Source organism: Ptychodera flava, chromosome 13 (assembly GCF_041260155.1).
Source record: "Ptychodera flava strain L36383 chromosome 13, AS_Pfla_20210202, whole genome shotgun sequence".
Classification (NCBI taxonomy): Eukaryota; Metazoa; Hemichordata; class Enteropneusta; family Ptychoderidae; genus Ptychodera; species Ptychodera flava.
Window position 1 is genome coordinate 41,874,669 of NC_091940.1, and position 19,265 is coordinate 41,893,933.

Below are 19,265 nucleotides of genomic sequence, written 5' to 3' on the forward strand. Positions count from 1 at the left end.
TTTACTGTGACGTTTACTTCGAAATATTAGCATTCTTCTCTACAGACAGTGGAAGCTTCTACTTGCAAATGTTTAAACTGAACAAACACACTGGTGTTAAAAGTAGCTTCCTCTAAGCCTTTTTTGCTGCATTATGAAAAGGGTCAACATGCAAATTGACATTGTTTTTGTTCCCAAGTACGAACAAACTGTGTAAGTAACATTGTTGCAACAGCCACATTTGATCACTTCACAAAATTAATTGAACATGTGCATCATTTTTCCCTTTCAAAATTCAAAATTTACAGCTATTGTCCCTTGAGTCAGCCTCTGATTCTCAGAAACCAAGCTATTTACAAATTTTTGCAGTAGCGATCACTGACACCAAATCAGGCAATGATAAAATCAAAACAAACTATGGTCTGGTGGTCCTAAAAGTCAAGAAATCGTTGAATATCAATGAAATGCTTCACTATCCAGTATTTGTTCCCACATTGTGAAGAGTCTATCTTAGCATTCTGTAAAGGCTTTGTGAACGGTGTATAAAATCTATTTGGGTATTAGGAATGGGCATTTGTGCTAGGTTGAACAAAATACATCAGGGCATTTAGAAAAGGTTAGAACGTATACCGTACACCAACATTTATACCAATTTATCAAAGAAATTACTCTGTCGTCAAGGGAATTTTTTTGAAATTTATGAAAAATCATAATTATGAAATTTTTCTCTAATTCTTAGCACAATATCCACGAGATTGCACTCAGTTCTAGATAATCATTCAAACATTCCTCAAATGCTGGTCACATTCGGTGTTTTTTGAATTATGAGCTCCAAAAATTCAGTCTGCAGATGACCAGACTGATAAAATACACAGAACGACAGTGATGATATTGGCTCCCCAGTTGAGCCTTCAGCACAGGGGGGGCCAAAATAGAGTTTTAGTGAGCAAAGCATGGGTGCACTTCCACTTAACCAGATGACCAGTAGCAGTCTAATCACCTGCTGAAGATTTTGGTTTAACGCTGTTTTCTACGTTCATGAATGACATTAATTTATGTACCTGTACAGTTCTAGACAACTGGTTACGCACAAATGTTATGACTTAAATTACACACTTTCCTAAAGGTGACCTTCCTTAACAAGATTAAAATTGTAGTCAAATTCGCATATTCTTATTTTTTAGGCAATTTTTCTTATTTTTGGTTAATAAAATCTTTTTAAAACTGCCTGTCCAATTGCTCTGAAATTTGATATGCAGGTTCCTTGGGATGACTTCAGTCAGGTTTGTTCAAATTGTGCATATTTTTATTTCAGGGGCAATTTTCTGTGTTTTGGGGTAAGAATCATCTTCCTTGAAACCACTTTTCCAATTGCTTTGAAATTTGGTACCAATCCTTGGGGTCCCGGGTGTCCTTAGTCAGTTTTGTTAAAATTATAGTGCACGTTGTATATTTGAGTAATTTCTTCTGGTGCATTCAAATTGAAGGTCGAGGTTCACGAGCTTGCTTCAGTAAGGTTTGTTTGTCATTTTCGGTCACAAATTTTTTCTCCAAAACCATTTGTGTGATAGCTTTGACATTTTATATACAGGTTCACAGGCATGAGCAATATGCAATATATTTCAATTATGATGAAATCTACAATTTTGTTTTTCAAGGCAATTTTCACCATTTTGGGTCAAAATTTTTCTCAAAAACTTCTTGTCTGATAACTTTGATATTTGATAGATATGTTCCTAGTGATAACCTCAATGTGATATGTTCAAATTATATTTAAATCTTCACTCTTTTATTTTGCAGCTATTTTTGCCATTTTTAGTCAGGCTGTCCTGAAGTGAACCATCAGAGACTTCAGAGCATATGTGGCACTGTCAGTGTCATGCACCTGTTCTAAGTTCCGACATATCTTGTTTTAACGCTACTCGCTTTAACGCTACTGTTAGTTTTTTTTTAACGTTGTTCTAATAATAAGATGAGTTGGAATGATGAATGGAGGAAAGCAATTGTACGTAAACGTCAGTAAATCACCAGCCCTAGCTGCAAGGCTATGTAACCTAGTCTGCAGGTAAACCACATGACTAACGTAATATCTTTTTGCAATACTTTGTGGTTCAGAATATTTTGCACCACGGCGATCACAGTCATGTTATATGTCATTGTAGACAAAAATCATTTATGTTTGGGGAAGCTTACCTTAATTGTTTACATTGCCGTAATTGTTTACATTCTCCTAATGATCGCTGTAATCCTGCTTGCATATTTGAATTTTTGGGCCAATTCTCCTTATTTTTATCACTTTTCTCTGAAACCCACTCACCGGATTACTTTGAAATTTGGTAAACATGTTGCTAGGGTTGACCGTCCATAGATAGTTTGTCCATGTTGTGGCAAAATTTGCATATTTCGGGGGGGGGGGGGGGGGCATTTTTCTCATCTGGGATCACATATCTTCTCTGAAACCAACAATTATCTTCTTCATCAACACATTTGTCACAAAGACACATCACAGTGAGCTCTACAGCTTGCTTGTTTTTCCAAAAGGTGGATCAACCACTGTTTGATATTGGCAAAAAATACCCACCCTCACACAGCCAAAGAATCTGACCAGTCCCCACCGCTTTCCAGAAAGTCTCGGAAATTGAGTCTTTGTAGTCGGGGAAAACTTACAAGCCACCCATGATATTTGAAAATATCACAAAATGTAAATTTTGTACAACAATTTATGTAGTGGCGTTTGACGCAAAACGATGAAAACGATACTATGTTGACAGGGTGGAATACCACTAATGCGCGAACCTGGGATTGAGAGCAGCAGCTGTAAAATGATACCTAGGAATGGTAGACTTGATCTCAAATTGTCCTAAAAAATCCTTGAATTTTAGGAGACATAGAATGTATGAAAAGTCTTGGATTTTTTTTGAGTACAGTATTGATTTGGTCAGGCTGTTCACTTGTTGGCAGTCAACTTATGAACAGGAATGCAGGAAAAAGCTTGAATAGTTCATGTATCACAGATTATTCTCTTCTATTTCAGCAATTCATGCACTAAATATTAGCTGTGGTATACATGTCTGTTTGCATAGTGTGATGCATAACTCCTACTGCAGTTTAGTTCAGTTTTGGTTGCAATGGCTGATGCAATCTGCAATTCCATTGCATCAATTACACACTAAGATGATGGAATCTATTACATGTATGTCATCATTCTCTAATATCAGGTCTCAGTCACCTACTCGATCCACTGATATGGACACCGTCCAGACTTGTGTCTGATATTCATTAGTCACCACAGCTCAGAAAGTCACCTATACTTGGTACGGGACCTCACAGCCAACATGAACTCCAAGGAGATCTATGTAATTCCTGTACATAACAAATTTGAAAGTTGTCTGGAGGAAATGTTTTGACCAAAATAAAGAAATTGGCCCCCAAATTTTACAAGCGCAAATTCCACTATCATTAGAGTAAATGTGACAGAAACAAGACAATAATAAACTATACAAAACATGGAAGAGCTCATACATTGTCTAAGCAATTATATGGCATTAGAACACCCTTTTCAGAATTAGAGCGCGAAGCCACTGCAGTGAACTGCAATAAAACTGCTCACACTAATTAGTTTCAGCTGTAGGCAGCTGGCAAAGTCGACAACATTGTATGTCCCATGCAGACAGTCTGTCTGGGGAAGTTGAAATAAAAAAGATTTGTACATGGACCAGTGCATGGTAATGTTACATTGTATCTTAATCTTGAACACAGGGTGCCAATCGTAAACTCTCATTTACAACTCGAGCCTCAGACAGAGCTAGTTTTGCCTTTGTACAAGCAGACTTTTTGGTCTTTATCAAGTAGCCTTGTTCAACACCAAAGTGGCCACGGCTACAGCTGAAACTAATTAGTGTAAGCAGTTTTATTGCAGTTCACTGCAGTGGCTTCGCGCTCTAATTCTGAAAAGCGTTGTACATGGCATTAGAACACACTGTACGGATTGGACAACATTGATGGTTGATTGGTGTGCTACTCAAACTTAAAAATTGCTAATTAGAAGTGTGATGGTGGTGACTTTTAACTAGAAGATACCATATCCTCATAGCATTGTCTTTGACTTGTAAGCTCTGAGGGCATTCATAAAGCCTAGGGCAGGTAACATCACTCACTGGTAGATCTTTGACAGAGGTTAGCCTCCACGGAGCTGCTTTGCTTCAGAACCAGTTCCTCCTCCCTAAAAACAGCTTTGAAAAAGTAAAAATTCCTTTGACTAATAAAACAACAGCAATAACACAAGCTTTTTTAAGATTTATCTATTTGAAATTATTAATGCAACACATAACTAGGAAATGAACAATAATGCATTGTTTTGTCAGAGACAAGAGTTAGTCTTACATGGCATAGTAATGGTACATTGATATACATCATATAACCTGTAGTGAATACACAAAGCATAAGACAAAATCTTCTGAACTTAAAAAATCCCAACTCGATGCTTCTGTGATAATCATAACAGTAACTTTGCTCCATTTTTCTGTACTCTCATATTGTAAAATATTGACCTTTCCATCAGTGATTCAGAAATCAGTAATTCAGAAATGTAGCAATCTTGAGAAAAATCTAAAAGTGTGCAGAACCTACAGTATTTTATTCACTTGACGATGGCACTGTACATAACATCTTGTACGTGTTTTTAAATATTCATGTCATAATTTTACAGGGTTGGATCATTTTTGTTACTATGTAAATGTCAGACTTTTTGCAAGTGTTTATGGCTGAGTTTGTTGAAGAATTCCACATACTAATAATTATTCTAATGATTTCAGCAACTTTCACATGATTTTACTCAAAAAATTGTTGAGCTGTTCTAAACTGTTGCTACAGAAACATGTATGTTGATTGGCTTGAAATGAGCAATTCAATACTTTGCATCACATTAATATTTGGTTTTCTGTGATCATAGACAGAAAGGTTCTACGCTCTCAAGGTTGGTACAGCTATTTTGAAAGCTTCAATGCTTACTGCTTGGTCACTTTATTAAACCCCCTCCATTCGCCCTGACTGTGATGCTGGGCTGATGTCACATCCGTCCCCATCACTGGGACTGTGATGCTGGGCTGATGTCACACCCGTCCCCATCACTGGGACTGTGATGCTGGGCTGATGTCACACCCGTCCCCATCACTGGGACTGTGATGCTGGGCTGATGTCACACCCGTCCCCATCACTGGGACTGTGATGCTGGGCTGATGTCACACCCATCCCCATCACTGGGACTGTGATGCTGGGCTGATGTCACACCCGTCCCCATCACTGGAGCTGTGATGATGGGCTGATGTCACACCCGTCCCCATCACTGGGACTGTGATGCTGGGCAGATGTCACACCCGTCCCCATCACTGGAGCTGTGATGATGGGCGGATGTCACTCCTCTTCTGATTCCTTGGGCCCAGGTTCATGCTGGTCAGTAATCAAGTCCTTCCCTACACCTGTTATACTTCAGTCATTTTTTATATCATTTCCAAATGAAACAAGCAGACTATTTCACAAGATTCTAAAGACTTCAGCAATTGTATAATTTCATATGACACCAAAGTGACATCACAGGGGAAGCTAATATATCGCATTAGCCTTTATATAAAACAATTTTTCATCCCATAAAAAATACTTTAAGCATTAGAAAATGTTCAATTTTGTGAAAATTTCTTCTCTGAAAACATAATTCTTAAAGCAACATCAAATGTTAAGTGACTGACAAGTCTAAGGAATGGCTTGCTTTCATCAGACTTGCATAAGTTGTAACAAGTATTTTGAACAAACAAAATGTAGTACCATATACTTATAATATAAAGGTACATGCCAAGGAACAAATTTTTACTCACTGTAATAAACTCTACCCCATTAATGAATAGTTCTGTTCTGTTATAAATGAAGGTATCAGAGTCAAAAATTCCCATGATGTATTTTCTCTGTTTTTGCACCTCCTCAAGCACATTGCAAACCTTCAATGAAAAACACTTACAGCAAGTAACTAAGGACTGTCTGCACCAGAAATCAAGGTTTAAGCAACTTTGATGTTTCACCTCTTTCTGGATATACACAGAATAGGCAACTGTAACCATTGAATGTTATCAATTGTGAAAGTACTTGTTTCAGCATGCTGCACACATCTCAAACAAATATTCACAGAAAAGAAAACTATAAGACTCACAGATATGAGATGAAGCTTCTTAAATATCTCATTGGGGGATTTGTTGATAAATAGTCATTTTGCCAACTGTGAAACCCACATGAAGCAATTAACATAGCAATCACCTAATAGCTTCTCATGGTTTCAAAGTAACTGAAAAGTTGAAACAAATTATAGTGTACAGTACAACTCTATGTCATTGTTTTCAATTCTGATATTGTACAGTCTCTGAACTTGCTCATTTACAATCACAGAAATCAGATATTGCATTTAAATGAAAGCTGCAATTTTTGACTTAAGTTTGTATATAGGGTACTATCCAAACCAGACCCCACAATCTGTGTCCCTATAGACTACCCAATCTGTGCCTCTATAAACTACCCAATCTGTGACCCTGTTTACTATCCAATCTCTGTCCCCCTTAGCTACTCAATCTGCACCCCTATATACTACCCAATCTGTGTCCCTATAGACTATCCAATCTCTGTCCCTATAGACTACCTGTAAAACAGATGACAACACCATCAAGAGTTTACATTGCCATGACTTCAGTCAACCTCCAGGTTTTACATGGATGGAGGAACTTTTGGAAAAATAAAAATTGTTCAACCAAGGATATTTGTCAAAATCTGATAAAAAACACTCAGAAAATATGGATCATATAAAGGATATGTACATGATAAAATAGTAATTTTCATGACTTAATGGCTACAAATGGGAAAAGATAGGGAACAACTTACTGAACAAAAGTCATTGTCAATGACATAGTCCCCACTTGTAATAGGAGTATTAGTCTTGATGGGGCAGGGAAATGAGGTCATTAAGAAGTATCACTGGAGTGTATATGTTCAGATCTATGGACACATAGGTCTATGTCATTGTTCCAATTTGAAACAAGAGGCATGTATAAGTTATGGTTCTAAATCAGGAAAAAAGATCAGACCTCTAGTTGTATTGGCCAGCCAAGAAATACATATGTGCATAATAAATGAGGTACAAGATGTGACATCTTAAGGTCTATTATCCTATCAAAATCAAAGCGTAAAGAACTTGTGGTTACTGAGATATGCATATATATGCATATTGAAGGTCAAAGGTCATCAAGGTCACGTGACATTTTGGAAAAAAAAACACATTGTATTGCTAATTAATCCATATATGCCAAAATTCAGACCTCCAGCTCTATTGGCTTGGCCACAATTATATATGGGCATAATTAACGAGGTTAAGCATGTGTTGTCATAAGTTCTTCCAACCTACTCAATATAAAGGACATAGCACTTGTGGTTACTTATTTATTGACATTATCGTGTATTGTAGGTATAAGGTTATAGAGGTCACATGACATTTTGTCAAAAAATTTCTATCCTATAGTCTATCCCTATATACTAAAAATCGTACATTTACCTCTATTGGCTTGCTCAAAATAAGATATGCACATAATTAATGAGGTACAATATGTGGCGTCATAAGGTGTCCCATCATACCAAATATATGAAGGGTGTAGCATTAATGGTTCCTGAGTTATGGACAAATATGTATATTTGAGGTCAAAGGTCACCGAGATCACATGACATTTTGTCGAAAAAATTGTATTGCTAAGTTATCCCTACATACCAAAAATCATACCTCTAGCTCTATTGGCTCGCTCAAAGTTAGATATGCGCATAATTAATGAGGAACAATATGTGGCGTCATAAGCTGTCCCATCATACCAAATATGAAGGGTCTAGCACTTGTGGTTACTGAGTTATGGACAAATATGTATATTTGAGGTCAAAGGTCACCAAGGTCACGTGACATTTTGTCAAAAAAACTGTATTGCTAAGTTATCCATATATACCAAAAATCAGACCTCTAGCTCTATCGGCTCGCTCAAAATTAGATATGCGCATAATTAATGAGGTACAATATGTGGCGTCATAAGGTGTCCCTTCATACCAAATATGAAGAGTGTAGCACTTGTGGTTACTGAGTTATGCACAAATATGTATATTTGAGGTCAAGGGTCATTGAGGTCACGTGACATTTTGTCAAAAAAATTGTATTGCTAAGTTATCCCTACAAACCAAAAATCAGACCTCTGGCTCTATTGGCTTGCTCAAAATTAGATATGCACATAATTAATGAGGAACAATATGTGGCGTCATAAGCTGTCCCATCATACCAAATATGAAGGGTGTAGCATTAGTGATTACTGAGTGGACAAATATGTATATTTGAGGTCAAAGGTCACCAAGGTCACGTGACATTTGTCAAAGTGTCTGAGATATCTGCGTGAACGGATGGACTCACATGGATGGACTCACGGACTGACATGACCCAATCTATGAGCCCCCTGGACTTTATCTGTGGGGACTAAAAACTGTGTCACTGCATCCTTTTTGCAATATGAATACTATGAGAAACTAAATTTTTATTTTTCTTGGCCTTATACATGGGAGTCTATGGACTGCCTTATACATGGGAGTCTATGGACTGCCTTATACATGGGAGTCTATGGACTTCCTTATACATGGGAGTCTATGGACTGCCTTATACATGGGAGTCTATAGACCGCCTTATACATGGGAGTCTATGGACTGCCTTATACATGGGAGTCTATGGACTGCCTTATACATGGGAGTCTATGGACTTCCTTATACATGGGAGTCTATGGACCGCCTTATACATGGGAGTCTATGGACTGCCTTATACATGGGAGTCTATGGACCGCCTTATACATGGGAGTCTATGGACTGCCTTATACATGGGAGTCTATGGACTTCCTTATACATGGGAGTCTATGGACTGCCTTATACATGGGAGTCTATAGACCGCCTTATACATGGGAGTCTATGGACTGCCTTATACATGGGAGTCTATGGACTGCCTTATACATGGGAGTCTATGGACTTCCTTATACATGGGAGTCTATGGACTTCCTTATACATGGGAGTCTATGGACCGCCTTATACATGGGAGTCTATGGACGGCCTTATACATGGGAGTCTATGGACTGACTGCCTTATACATGGGAGTCTATGGAGGTGAAAACTAAAAAGTCCTCTAACACCGCCAAATTTGATCGCATTGTGAAACAAATCGACGTGCATCTGTATGAGGTAGGGTACTATCCTTGTACCAAGTTTGAACGAAATCGCTCCAGGCGTCTCTGAGATATCTGCGTGAACGGACGGACGCACGGACGGACGGACGCACGGACGGACGCACGGACATGACCAAACCTATAAGTCCCCCCGGACGGTGTCCGTGGGGACTAAAAAGCAACTTGCAGCATATCCATGTTCTGTGCTCAAATACTAGCAAACTCTAGTTACGATTATTTTGAAATTTTTCAAGTATATTTTGCTTTCAAAGACACTCGTACAGTTTGCCAAGGGATGGATTTTTTGTTTGTTATAGTGAATACAGTCTGTATATTTTGACGTACTGGCCCTAACAAGAAAAAAAAATTATAGGAGGCGAGGCATCTTCTCTTTCAAGACCAACCTACATACCATTGCTTTTGCAAGTCCTAACGTAGTCTGCATATTTACAGGTATTTGTTGTACCAACCTATGTTCTGTGTTAAGTTTCAGTTTCTGTGATGCACTGCTACTGCCCTGCTCCAGACAGCAATGACAATTATGGATCATATAACAAGTATACTTCAATCATTCTAATACCATATTTATGACACGTTGTAACTGACTATAGTTTACTAAACTTTGTAAAGAATTTGAGAAAAAGACCTGGTTTTATGAAAACCATTTCCTCAGATTGGCAGGATTTTTATCTCTTTCTGAGAGGGTGAACTTTTGAAGTTTACAAGCTGTAAGCTAAAATACCTACTGTGAAAAGTGTCTACTGCATTTATTTTGAAATTGCTGCAAATATGCAAACTTCTGTACAGCGATGTTTAGGATATTTTTGTCATGCTAAGTTTTAGTTTCTTTTGTCTTCTGGGAGTATGGGGGAAGTGCTCAGAATTTGTGTCAACACTGCCTGTTTATGTAATGCCTCTATCTCCATGCACAGCTTGTAAAATCTTGACTCCAAGTCATCAGTGACAATGTAACTAGGGGGAGATTTTGATGGTTCGTAAAAATTATGCTTGCCCCTTCTGTAGCTTTGCCAAAAATATCAATTTTTTTTTTACCTACAACAAGAACTTGTTTCCTTCACTTTTCATTCGAACATTTCATTGAACAGCATGTAAGATTTCAGTTCTCCCTTCACAATATTTCCTTTCCTTTGTATCATTCAGTAGTTTTTTCCACTTGTGACTACACGTTCCAAGATTTAATGCCTTACTGCTCCTAAGTGTCAACGGTTATCTACATCACTGAGACAAACTTTTCTGCTATCACGAAAAACTAAAACATTCATGTTCAACAAAACAAAGTGGAATGTACATTCCTGTGAGCTGCTACATTTTGTTGATGTGAGAAATTAGCTTGTGTGTAGAGGTGTTGCACCAATAGACTCTTATATTTGTATCCAAATTTTTGTCCAACAATGTAGTTAAAGCTTTTGAGGATAGGGACAAATATTGGAGAAATATGACAGAGCTAAGACACGTCTTACAAGATAGGAATGTCAGCTTAAAAGCAAAAACACTGAATGACCTTTTTACTGATACCATGATAAACGTTTTGTCTATGACACTGTTAAGAAAGTACTGAAGAAATGACAACACAAATAAATCCTTTCATAATTATCTGTTCACATGGCTGGCAATACCCTCCAACAATTTTATAATCTGAAAAGTGCTTGAGGAGATGCCTACACAAGTATTGGGCTGCAAAACAAATCCATGAAAGTGATGAAAAATATAAGGTAGCTATGCTTCAGCCTTGATAGTAGTATCTTCTCTTGTGTGAACAGCGTACTCATGATCCTTAAGAGGCAGAGAATTCTGTGTACAACAAGAAGTCTCACTGTTTATGGCAGTACAGAGGGTTCCAGAGCCGCTGGTATCTGGCATATGACCAGCATGGCACAAGAAAAGATCCTTGAGTACACTTAGCTCCTTGGATAGAAGTTTGACTTTAACCTCCAGCTGTTCATTTTCAGCCTTGAGTTCATTGACCCTCTGCAGAGTTTCCTGGGTTCTCATTTTGGTTTTTGTACGACTCTTCCTCACAGCAATATTGTTGCGTTCCCGTCTTTTCTTGTATTCCTCACTCTTCTTGTCAGTTTGGTACTTCTTGGTAGACTTTGTGCTGTCTGGAGCCATTAGCAACAAAGATTTCCTTCAGTGCTGATGCAACGTCTTGATGCAAACAATAAGTGCAATGCTCTTCTTATGATTTCTCCTCCACAGAAATGCTGTTGATACAAGACAAGAATGATGATTAAGTTGGTATAAGTGTTCACAACAGGTGGGGAGGGTATATATATATATATATATATATATATATATATATATATATAAATGAGAAATTTTTATAGCCCTGTACAGGCATTACATACATTGCAGATTTCATCAATCTACTATATCATCACTAGAAACTTGCATTACATATTTTACAGATACCGTATTCCTCCGATTCTAAAACTAGGGGTCAGCAACATGAAATGGTTGTAATTATCAGGGGGGTCTTATAATCGAGCCATCCTGCGTTTTGAACTAACACTGCTAATTTATGCTAATTTATTCACGTCAATTCAGCATTACTCGAGACTTTCACACATTTTTTGGCAGAACGTACCAAAGCTTACTTATTAGCAACTTCTGACAAATTATTCTCGAGAATACACAAAGTCGAAAATACATGTAAATGGCAACTGTTCCTTCATTTTCAAAGATAAAACACAGCGATCACTTCCCAACCTAACTGACGAGTTGTTTTTTAATCGCTGTTAAAATTTCAACTGCTCAACAATCCTTGTCTGATCAAATGGTTTGTGAGGTGAAATAAAACTTTGAAACAATTCTTGAAAGACGTAGACAATTCAAAACAGAAAGTCGATCATATATTCACCAGATTGGCATCATGCAGTTAACTCATGGCAATGCCATTGGCATATACAATACTAGCCCTGCGTACGATGCTGTGTGTTCCGCTACAGCTAATCGCCCCGCTCACCACAGCCCTGCAAAGACCCGTACGTAGGGTCGGTGACTTCAAATCCATTTTTGGACTTGACGTAAAAAGCCAAATTACTGCCGAAATTCAGCGTTCTTGGGCCAAAGTCGTATCCCTGCCTACCTCAGCTACTCGATCGCTTCCAAAAATGCCAGTCTTTTATTCACTTCTCATAAACAACCGTCGATGTCAGCAACTCTTTTGCTAGCCCTGCGTACGATGCTGTGTGTTAGCAGAGTTCATGTTCTGTTCCAATGAAGATTAGGAAAATATCGTCTCTGAATCTACACCATAGTGATATTTTTGTTGTGTGTTCACGTATGATTTTCAGTTCTAATTCGTGAAATGTGATGTCGGCAATCTCGGGTGACGATGGCGATCCCATTGCGCACCCACATGTTTGTTTGTAGAATTCGTTGTTAAATTTGAATGTGTTGTTTTTCAGAATAATGTTTAGCATAGCTAACAGGTATTCTGTTGGTGTTTCTACTGGGATTGACAGACGGCCGATTACCGAGGATCTGAGACAGTTCTTCGAAGAAAGGCATCGATATTCTGCCTCTGCCGCTCCGTCTGTTGCTGTCGACAACTTCTTTGTATTTTAACTTCAGTGCCTTGAGCTTGCGGTGGCACTGATCTGCTGTCCGGTTTAAACCTCTCTGTAGAGCCTTTTCTGCAATTTTTTTGTACACGAGGCTGTCGCAACACGTTCCGTTTAGCATTCTTTGAATGCTTTCGTCTGCCCAGACTGAGATCAGCAAACTTATTTCATCGTCTGACCAGTTATTTCCACGAGATGTAGAGCGGTGTTCGACAGCCATGACCAAAGTGAATATTGTATGTTGGTTGTTTTTTTTATGTTACAAATACCTGTCGCGTGAGGGCGTTTAAAACGCCTCTGAAGCGGCTCGGTCCGTCCACACAGCGATTTGCGGATAGAGTTAATCCCTACAACGGAGTGAGTATACTTAACTAAGTTTACCCTGGGAACATGCACACCAAGTTTCATAGCAATCGGACAAGGAGAAAACTGTCCCAAAAATACAAATATGAAAATTCCACCACAATTTGAAGACACTCAACTTAGTATGCCTCTAGGTATATGAATACCAAGTTTCAATGCAATCAGAATCGTTAATTCTGAGAACGAGATTTTATGACCAAATATGCAAAAAATTGCCCCCAAAACACAATTTTCACACATCCGACAGAATACAGCTTTTGGATCAAGATAATCAAGTTTGAAAGCAATCCAACAAATACTTGCATACAAAATTTCAAGGCAATGGGACAAGCGCTTTCAGAGAAGAAGCTTTTTTGACCAAAAACGGGAAAAATTGCCCAAAAAATACAACTTTCAAAATTTCACCACAATTTGAATAAATGTGACCAAAGTTCTCTAAACAAACCTACATACCAAATTTAACATCTGGCCAGTGGTTGCAGAGTTTTAGCAATTTGCAGGTTCCCCTTTTTTTTACTTCATTTGCATATTTTGACACTGACATGTTCATTTGAACAAATTGTCATCTCCACCCCTGGGGTGTACCTGTACACCAAATACTAAGATGGTAGATGCTGCGATTTAGGAGTTTTTGATGTGGATGGACATACATCTGCACATTATAAGACCCCGCCTGTTTATAAGACCCCAGGATTATTTTATCGATTAAGCAGTTAGTTAGTTTATAAGACCCCCCTAGGGGGTACACCCAAATTCTGACTGGAACAATAGAGCCATTGTCATGTAATGAGACAAGGATATCTGCGACACCTATATGCTGCTTATCAAAGTCACAAATAAGTGTCAAAATGAAGTATCAAACTCAAAATAAGCACACTATTGTTGGGGTTTGGAACATGTCAATCAGGGATGGTTCTATCGTTTCCTGGCGATAAAATTGCACTTGAATTTTGATACCTAAATGAACATTAAAAGAGACTCAATCTAGTACAGTGCCGTCTTTTTGTTACTGTCATTTTGCTACCATCAAAATAAGCAGATTTTTGAACATCTTGATCAAGAATGAATCTAATAATTTGATGCAATTTGGCTACCATAAAATGAACATTTAGGACAGTCGGGTTTTTGAACATGTTGTAGTCAGGTTTTTGAATGTGTTGATCAAGTACGAGTCGCTCATTTCATCACAATCAAACAAACACAATTTACACTTACATAAATACAAAAAAGTTTGGGTATCAGTAGCGTCTCTTTTTGGAGACTGTTGTGGCCCTAAGAAGGGCCGTTTCATTTTTTTGGTCAGCGGCATGATTTGGTCTGTTTTACTGAATATGTACGGTGAAAGCAGTCCCTCGGACTTATTGCTCTATCAGAGGTACGACAACATCATTTGCCAAAAAAGATAAGACATTTCCGTGCCATGCCAACTCTTGGAGAATGGATGAATGCTTTCTTCTTTGCGTTCAAGTAGTACTTCTTGTTGACTGACAAGTCACGTTCGATGATATTCCAAAGTAACAGTGCTGCATCTCGCTTCAAACTTGCAATATTGCGACAATCTTGAACAACGGCTACACATTTCGATCGTGTATGTTGTCTGCATCTCGCGAAGATCATACGGCAAACCAAGTTCTAGCTGAGTGCGACGGTAGTAAAGCATGCTGACAGCGAGAATGTTTCGAATAATTACTTTTTTCTTGCCCATGATGACCGTGCACTGTCTTATGACTTGTCAGAAAATAAAGTCTACGATAAATCGACGCATTTTTATAGAATTCTGTGATGATGTCGGGAAATCCTTTTGTCGCCGTTATCAATAGAAAATTTGGGACGTGTGAATGATACAAGCTTTGACCTTGCTTCGCTCAACTTTTGTGATCATTGTGAATAGCTGCACGTTTTCTCTAACGTTCAAATTTACCATTACAGTAAAAAAGGTTTTTTTCAACAGTATTCTATCACGTAAGTTTTCTTTTGTGATCATTGTAAAGAGCTGCAAGTTTTCTCTTACGTTCAACTTTACCGTATAAGTAACCAGTAAAATAGAAATATCATTGGTATCGTAAAATCTTCCACGGGGTATTGCGAATGCGCTCGACGGAACTGAAGACAACATGATCTCCGAGGGGATTCCAGTACTCAATGACGACTTATCAAATGAATCAGTAGGACTCGTGTTTGATGACGAGGGAGAAGATGACCACAATCGATATTGACGGGTTTGACTTCAATGAAGAGGACAAATGTATCGACAAACGTGATATCTGAAGTTTCTTCTGCTCATGAACTGAAAATTATTTGAATTCCACTAATATGTGTTATTAATTTTGCAGTTTTTCTCTTGTAATAAAAGTATTTATTGTTTGAATGGCATTTCTTGCTTGTGTGTGTCCTTTTCCTGAACTAGTCCCAGCAATGAGTAGAACGATAGTGTAACAGATTTTCAAGATTATGCATACAAAGTCTTGCAAGGGAAAAATATCCAACTTCATAAACAGCCCTATACACTTACAGTTTCAACAAAAACGTGCATGTTTGTACCATATTCCAAACAGTTGATCATAGATGACTGAATTCCACATCAAGAGATATTTTGGTCATCGATACAAGTAATAAGAAAAACTTCAAAGTTTATCGCCAAAAATTCAGTTCATCAAATTGAAAGCAGATTTGCACTGCAATCTTTCGTCTCGGCCAGCCGATGGCTTCAACACTTTACCTGTTCAAGCCTGCCTGTTCGTAAGATCAAATTTCTTTTCGAGATACTGTTAGACTTTTTGAAACTAGGAGCAAAATAATAAACTCAAGATGTGTAATTACGGTAAATGAAAAATCGTACATAGAAAACATCGGATGGACACCATCCCACTATATGCATGTGCTGAACAGAATTTTACCCTGAACTCATGCACTGACACCTTTGACCTATTGCGTAAATTGACCAATCACAGCTAGCGGAACTTTAGGGACTTTCCCTATACCCATTGTCTGACTTTTGTTGCCATGCTATGCATGCTATGGGGAGCTAGCTGCTGGGGAGCGTACTTGTTGCAACAAAGTATCGTGGCGATTATCTATACCCGAAATACGAAGATTTATTTCCATCGTATTGTTTAGTAAAAGAAGGTATGGCAAATACGCTATATTTCAAACTTGTGGATCTTCATTAATTTATACTTGTACAGATTCGACTGCCAGTATCTACACAGCATGGCATGAGTCGATATCACAAAGTATGAGTTGTCTATAGCGACTAGCGTGAATCAAAAAAATCATTGGCATAAAAATTTGCATAACATTGCATAAATTAGCAACGATGTTCTATTTCACAGTGACATCCGTGTATTAGAGACCCCTACATCTTTTTCGTCACCTTTGGTTCTGGAAAGGGGTCTTAGAACCGGAGGAACACGGTATATATACATACATATAGATGCTGCTGACCTACCATATAAGCTCTCTTTAGTATATATGCATACACAAAATGTGAGCTAAAAATTGCCCTAAATCACCCAGAGGTACCTGCATACTGACTTTCAACCAAATCTAGCCAGTGGTTACACAATTTCATAAATTTGCAAGCTTTTGCCCCTTTTCACCTCATTGCCATATTTTGACACTAACAATTAGTAGTATGTTCATTTGCACAAAGGCTCATCTCCACCCCTGGGTGTACTTGTCCCAAAAATATTAAGATGGAAGGTGCTGCAGTTTCAAGTTTTTGATGACGGACATACATACACACACACACAGACATACCTGGTACATACATAAACCGTTGACTAATCCTCTAAGCGCTCTAAATGGTACATAAACATAATCAAATGTGAGCTAAAAATGACTCTCTACTGGTGCATGGTGTGGGGATCTGGCCATGGGTTTTTTAGTCTCGCATGCCAGACCTCGAACCTGCATGCGACGCGAGCGGCCAAGCCGCGAGCAGCGAGTAACCGCAGGTTACGAGGTCTGGCAAGAACCAACTGCTCAGGAATGTGATGACGTCAAAAGTGGGCTGTCTTTCCTATGCTAATAAAAGTATAACTTTGGACCACCGCGTACAGATGGCCATAACGCATTTTCACTGTACTTGTCCACCACGTTTCACATATCTGTGCCGAAAAAACACTCAAGCGAAAATCTACGGCGAGAATTTATTTGTGAGGCCATTTACCACCAGCTCATCGGCAGTTGAATGGGGCCAAAATCTGAGCTTCGTTTGAGCGGAGCAAAACGAAAAAGCAAACTCCATAGAGGATGTCGACGATCAACAAAATGCAATCGCAAGCATTGAAGCAAGGCCGGAGCAATCTTAAAATTAGAGATTGGCCATATCTTGTCGGCAAATCCACGGAAACGTCGTCTCCGTCCAGATAATCTGTCATGGCTACCTCCTGCTTCGGTTTCAGGCTGTCCATCACCACTTTCTTCGACGGCATAGATCATTTTTGCAGATTTTTTTCATCATGGCTACTGGGGATAGCGTAACCGTGATTTCATGAAGCCGTACTGTCTGAGGTCAACGTAAGGCAGTTTACTTCGAATGAAACATTTCTGGATGAATGACACAATCATTCAGTCAAATTCAAAAGGCTATTTTTAGACGCTCCACCTACATTCATGAATAAACAACAGATGTACTCTTTCATCCAGCCGATTTTCGAAGCATTCTATTGGACAGTATATATAGCACGTCGGTTCTAGCCAGACCTCGTAACCTGCGGTTACTCGCTGCTCGCGGCTTCGCCGCTCGCGCCGCACGCAGGTTTCGAGGTCTGGCATGCGAGACTATGGGTTTTTGTGCTTTTCTGGACTCTATTACGACTCTCAACGGACCAATTTCTACACACCCCAACATGCCCTGACAGAAAACTTGTCCCTGGGGATGGCCAGAAGTTTATATGACAAGTGCCATGTAGTTGCACTGAGTCGGATTCTGGGCTGGTAAAAACTGCTCAATTTCCAGTGACTTTGAAGGACTCTTACCTCCATGCTCACACCAGTGGCAAGCAAAGTTGAACGGGGTCATGTCTACTCCCGCTATCTTCCACACTACATTACAAGAAAGACTTATCCAAGGGAGTGTGCAAATCTGAATATACAGCTCTGGGCATGTATTCTAGTATTTCTGCAGTCGAAACTGCTGTCCTCATTTTCTACAAAACCCCACGTGGATACAACAAATACCATTTTTGCAAAAAAACTCTTTATTTTGAACAACCTACAAACTGCTTAACTAGATCTCACTAGCAAATCTGCAAACTCCTTGTCACCATCAATCCTACAAGTTCACGAGTAAGAAAGCTAAAAACATGACATTTCAGTTGAGCTGCAATTTTAAATATAGCCCTCTATTGGCCCGTTGCGTGGGCTGGGGGTAGTAAGCACATATCAATAATATTACAAGGGTAATACAGCAACAATGACTGCAGCTAATCTCCATTCACACCTCCAGGCTCTAATATGGAAATTTGGCTTCTTCACCCTTTTCAACTGACCTACGTTTTAGTTAACCCAGGACTGGAGATTGCTGCATACATGCCCACACATCTGAGTTCATTTCTTCTGTCTCTCCTAAAGCATTTTGTCCCGATGTTGTATGTTAGTGTTTGATGCAGCAAGGCCTTAAAACCACCTATGTGTATCCCACGGAAAACACGCACTTTCGTAAAGAAGAAGGCTGTTGCATAACACATGGCATTCTGATTCTCTGTGCTGCTGATTTGAAGACGCGGTTACGTCGTGCTCCTGGCTAGTACACAGTCAAAAGGAAAGGTGTGACCTACATATCCTTCTGATTATTGACAAATAAAAATGTACGAAATCTTACCTTTTAGTCGCTGTCTGAATTACAAATGTTACTTCTGAAACAAATGAAAGCTACCCTTTCTCGACCGACACTTTGAGACAATTCTGAGGCAGGCGCTGACGCAAATAAGACAATGTTGAAACAGTCCTCTTCTCCTGACGCTGTAGTAAATGATGTAATACGTAGGTTTTCATATGGCAGACTGATTAACCAATCAGCGAATCTGATGAAAACTGCTTACAGTGGGCACTGATAGAGTAAGCT

The 19,265-nt window shown here is 38.8% G+C and overlaps 1 long non-coding RNA gene across 1 annotated transcript; it reads right to left on the bottom strand.

Moving 5' to 3' along the window:
• Nucleotides 1–9,444: 9,444 nt before the first annotated feature.
• LOC139148480 (uncharacterized) lies at nt 9,445–19,209 on the bottom strand. The gene is made up of 2 exons (XR_011555945.1): nt 19,023–19,209; nt 9,445–11,470 (listed from the first exon to the last, which is right to left on the bottom strand). It is a non-coding gene; the product is annotated as an uncharacterized lncRNA (long non-coding RNA).
• Between the last annotated feature and the right edge of the window lie 56 nt (nt 19,210–19,265).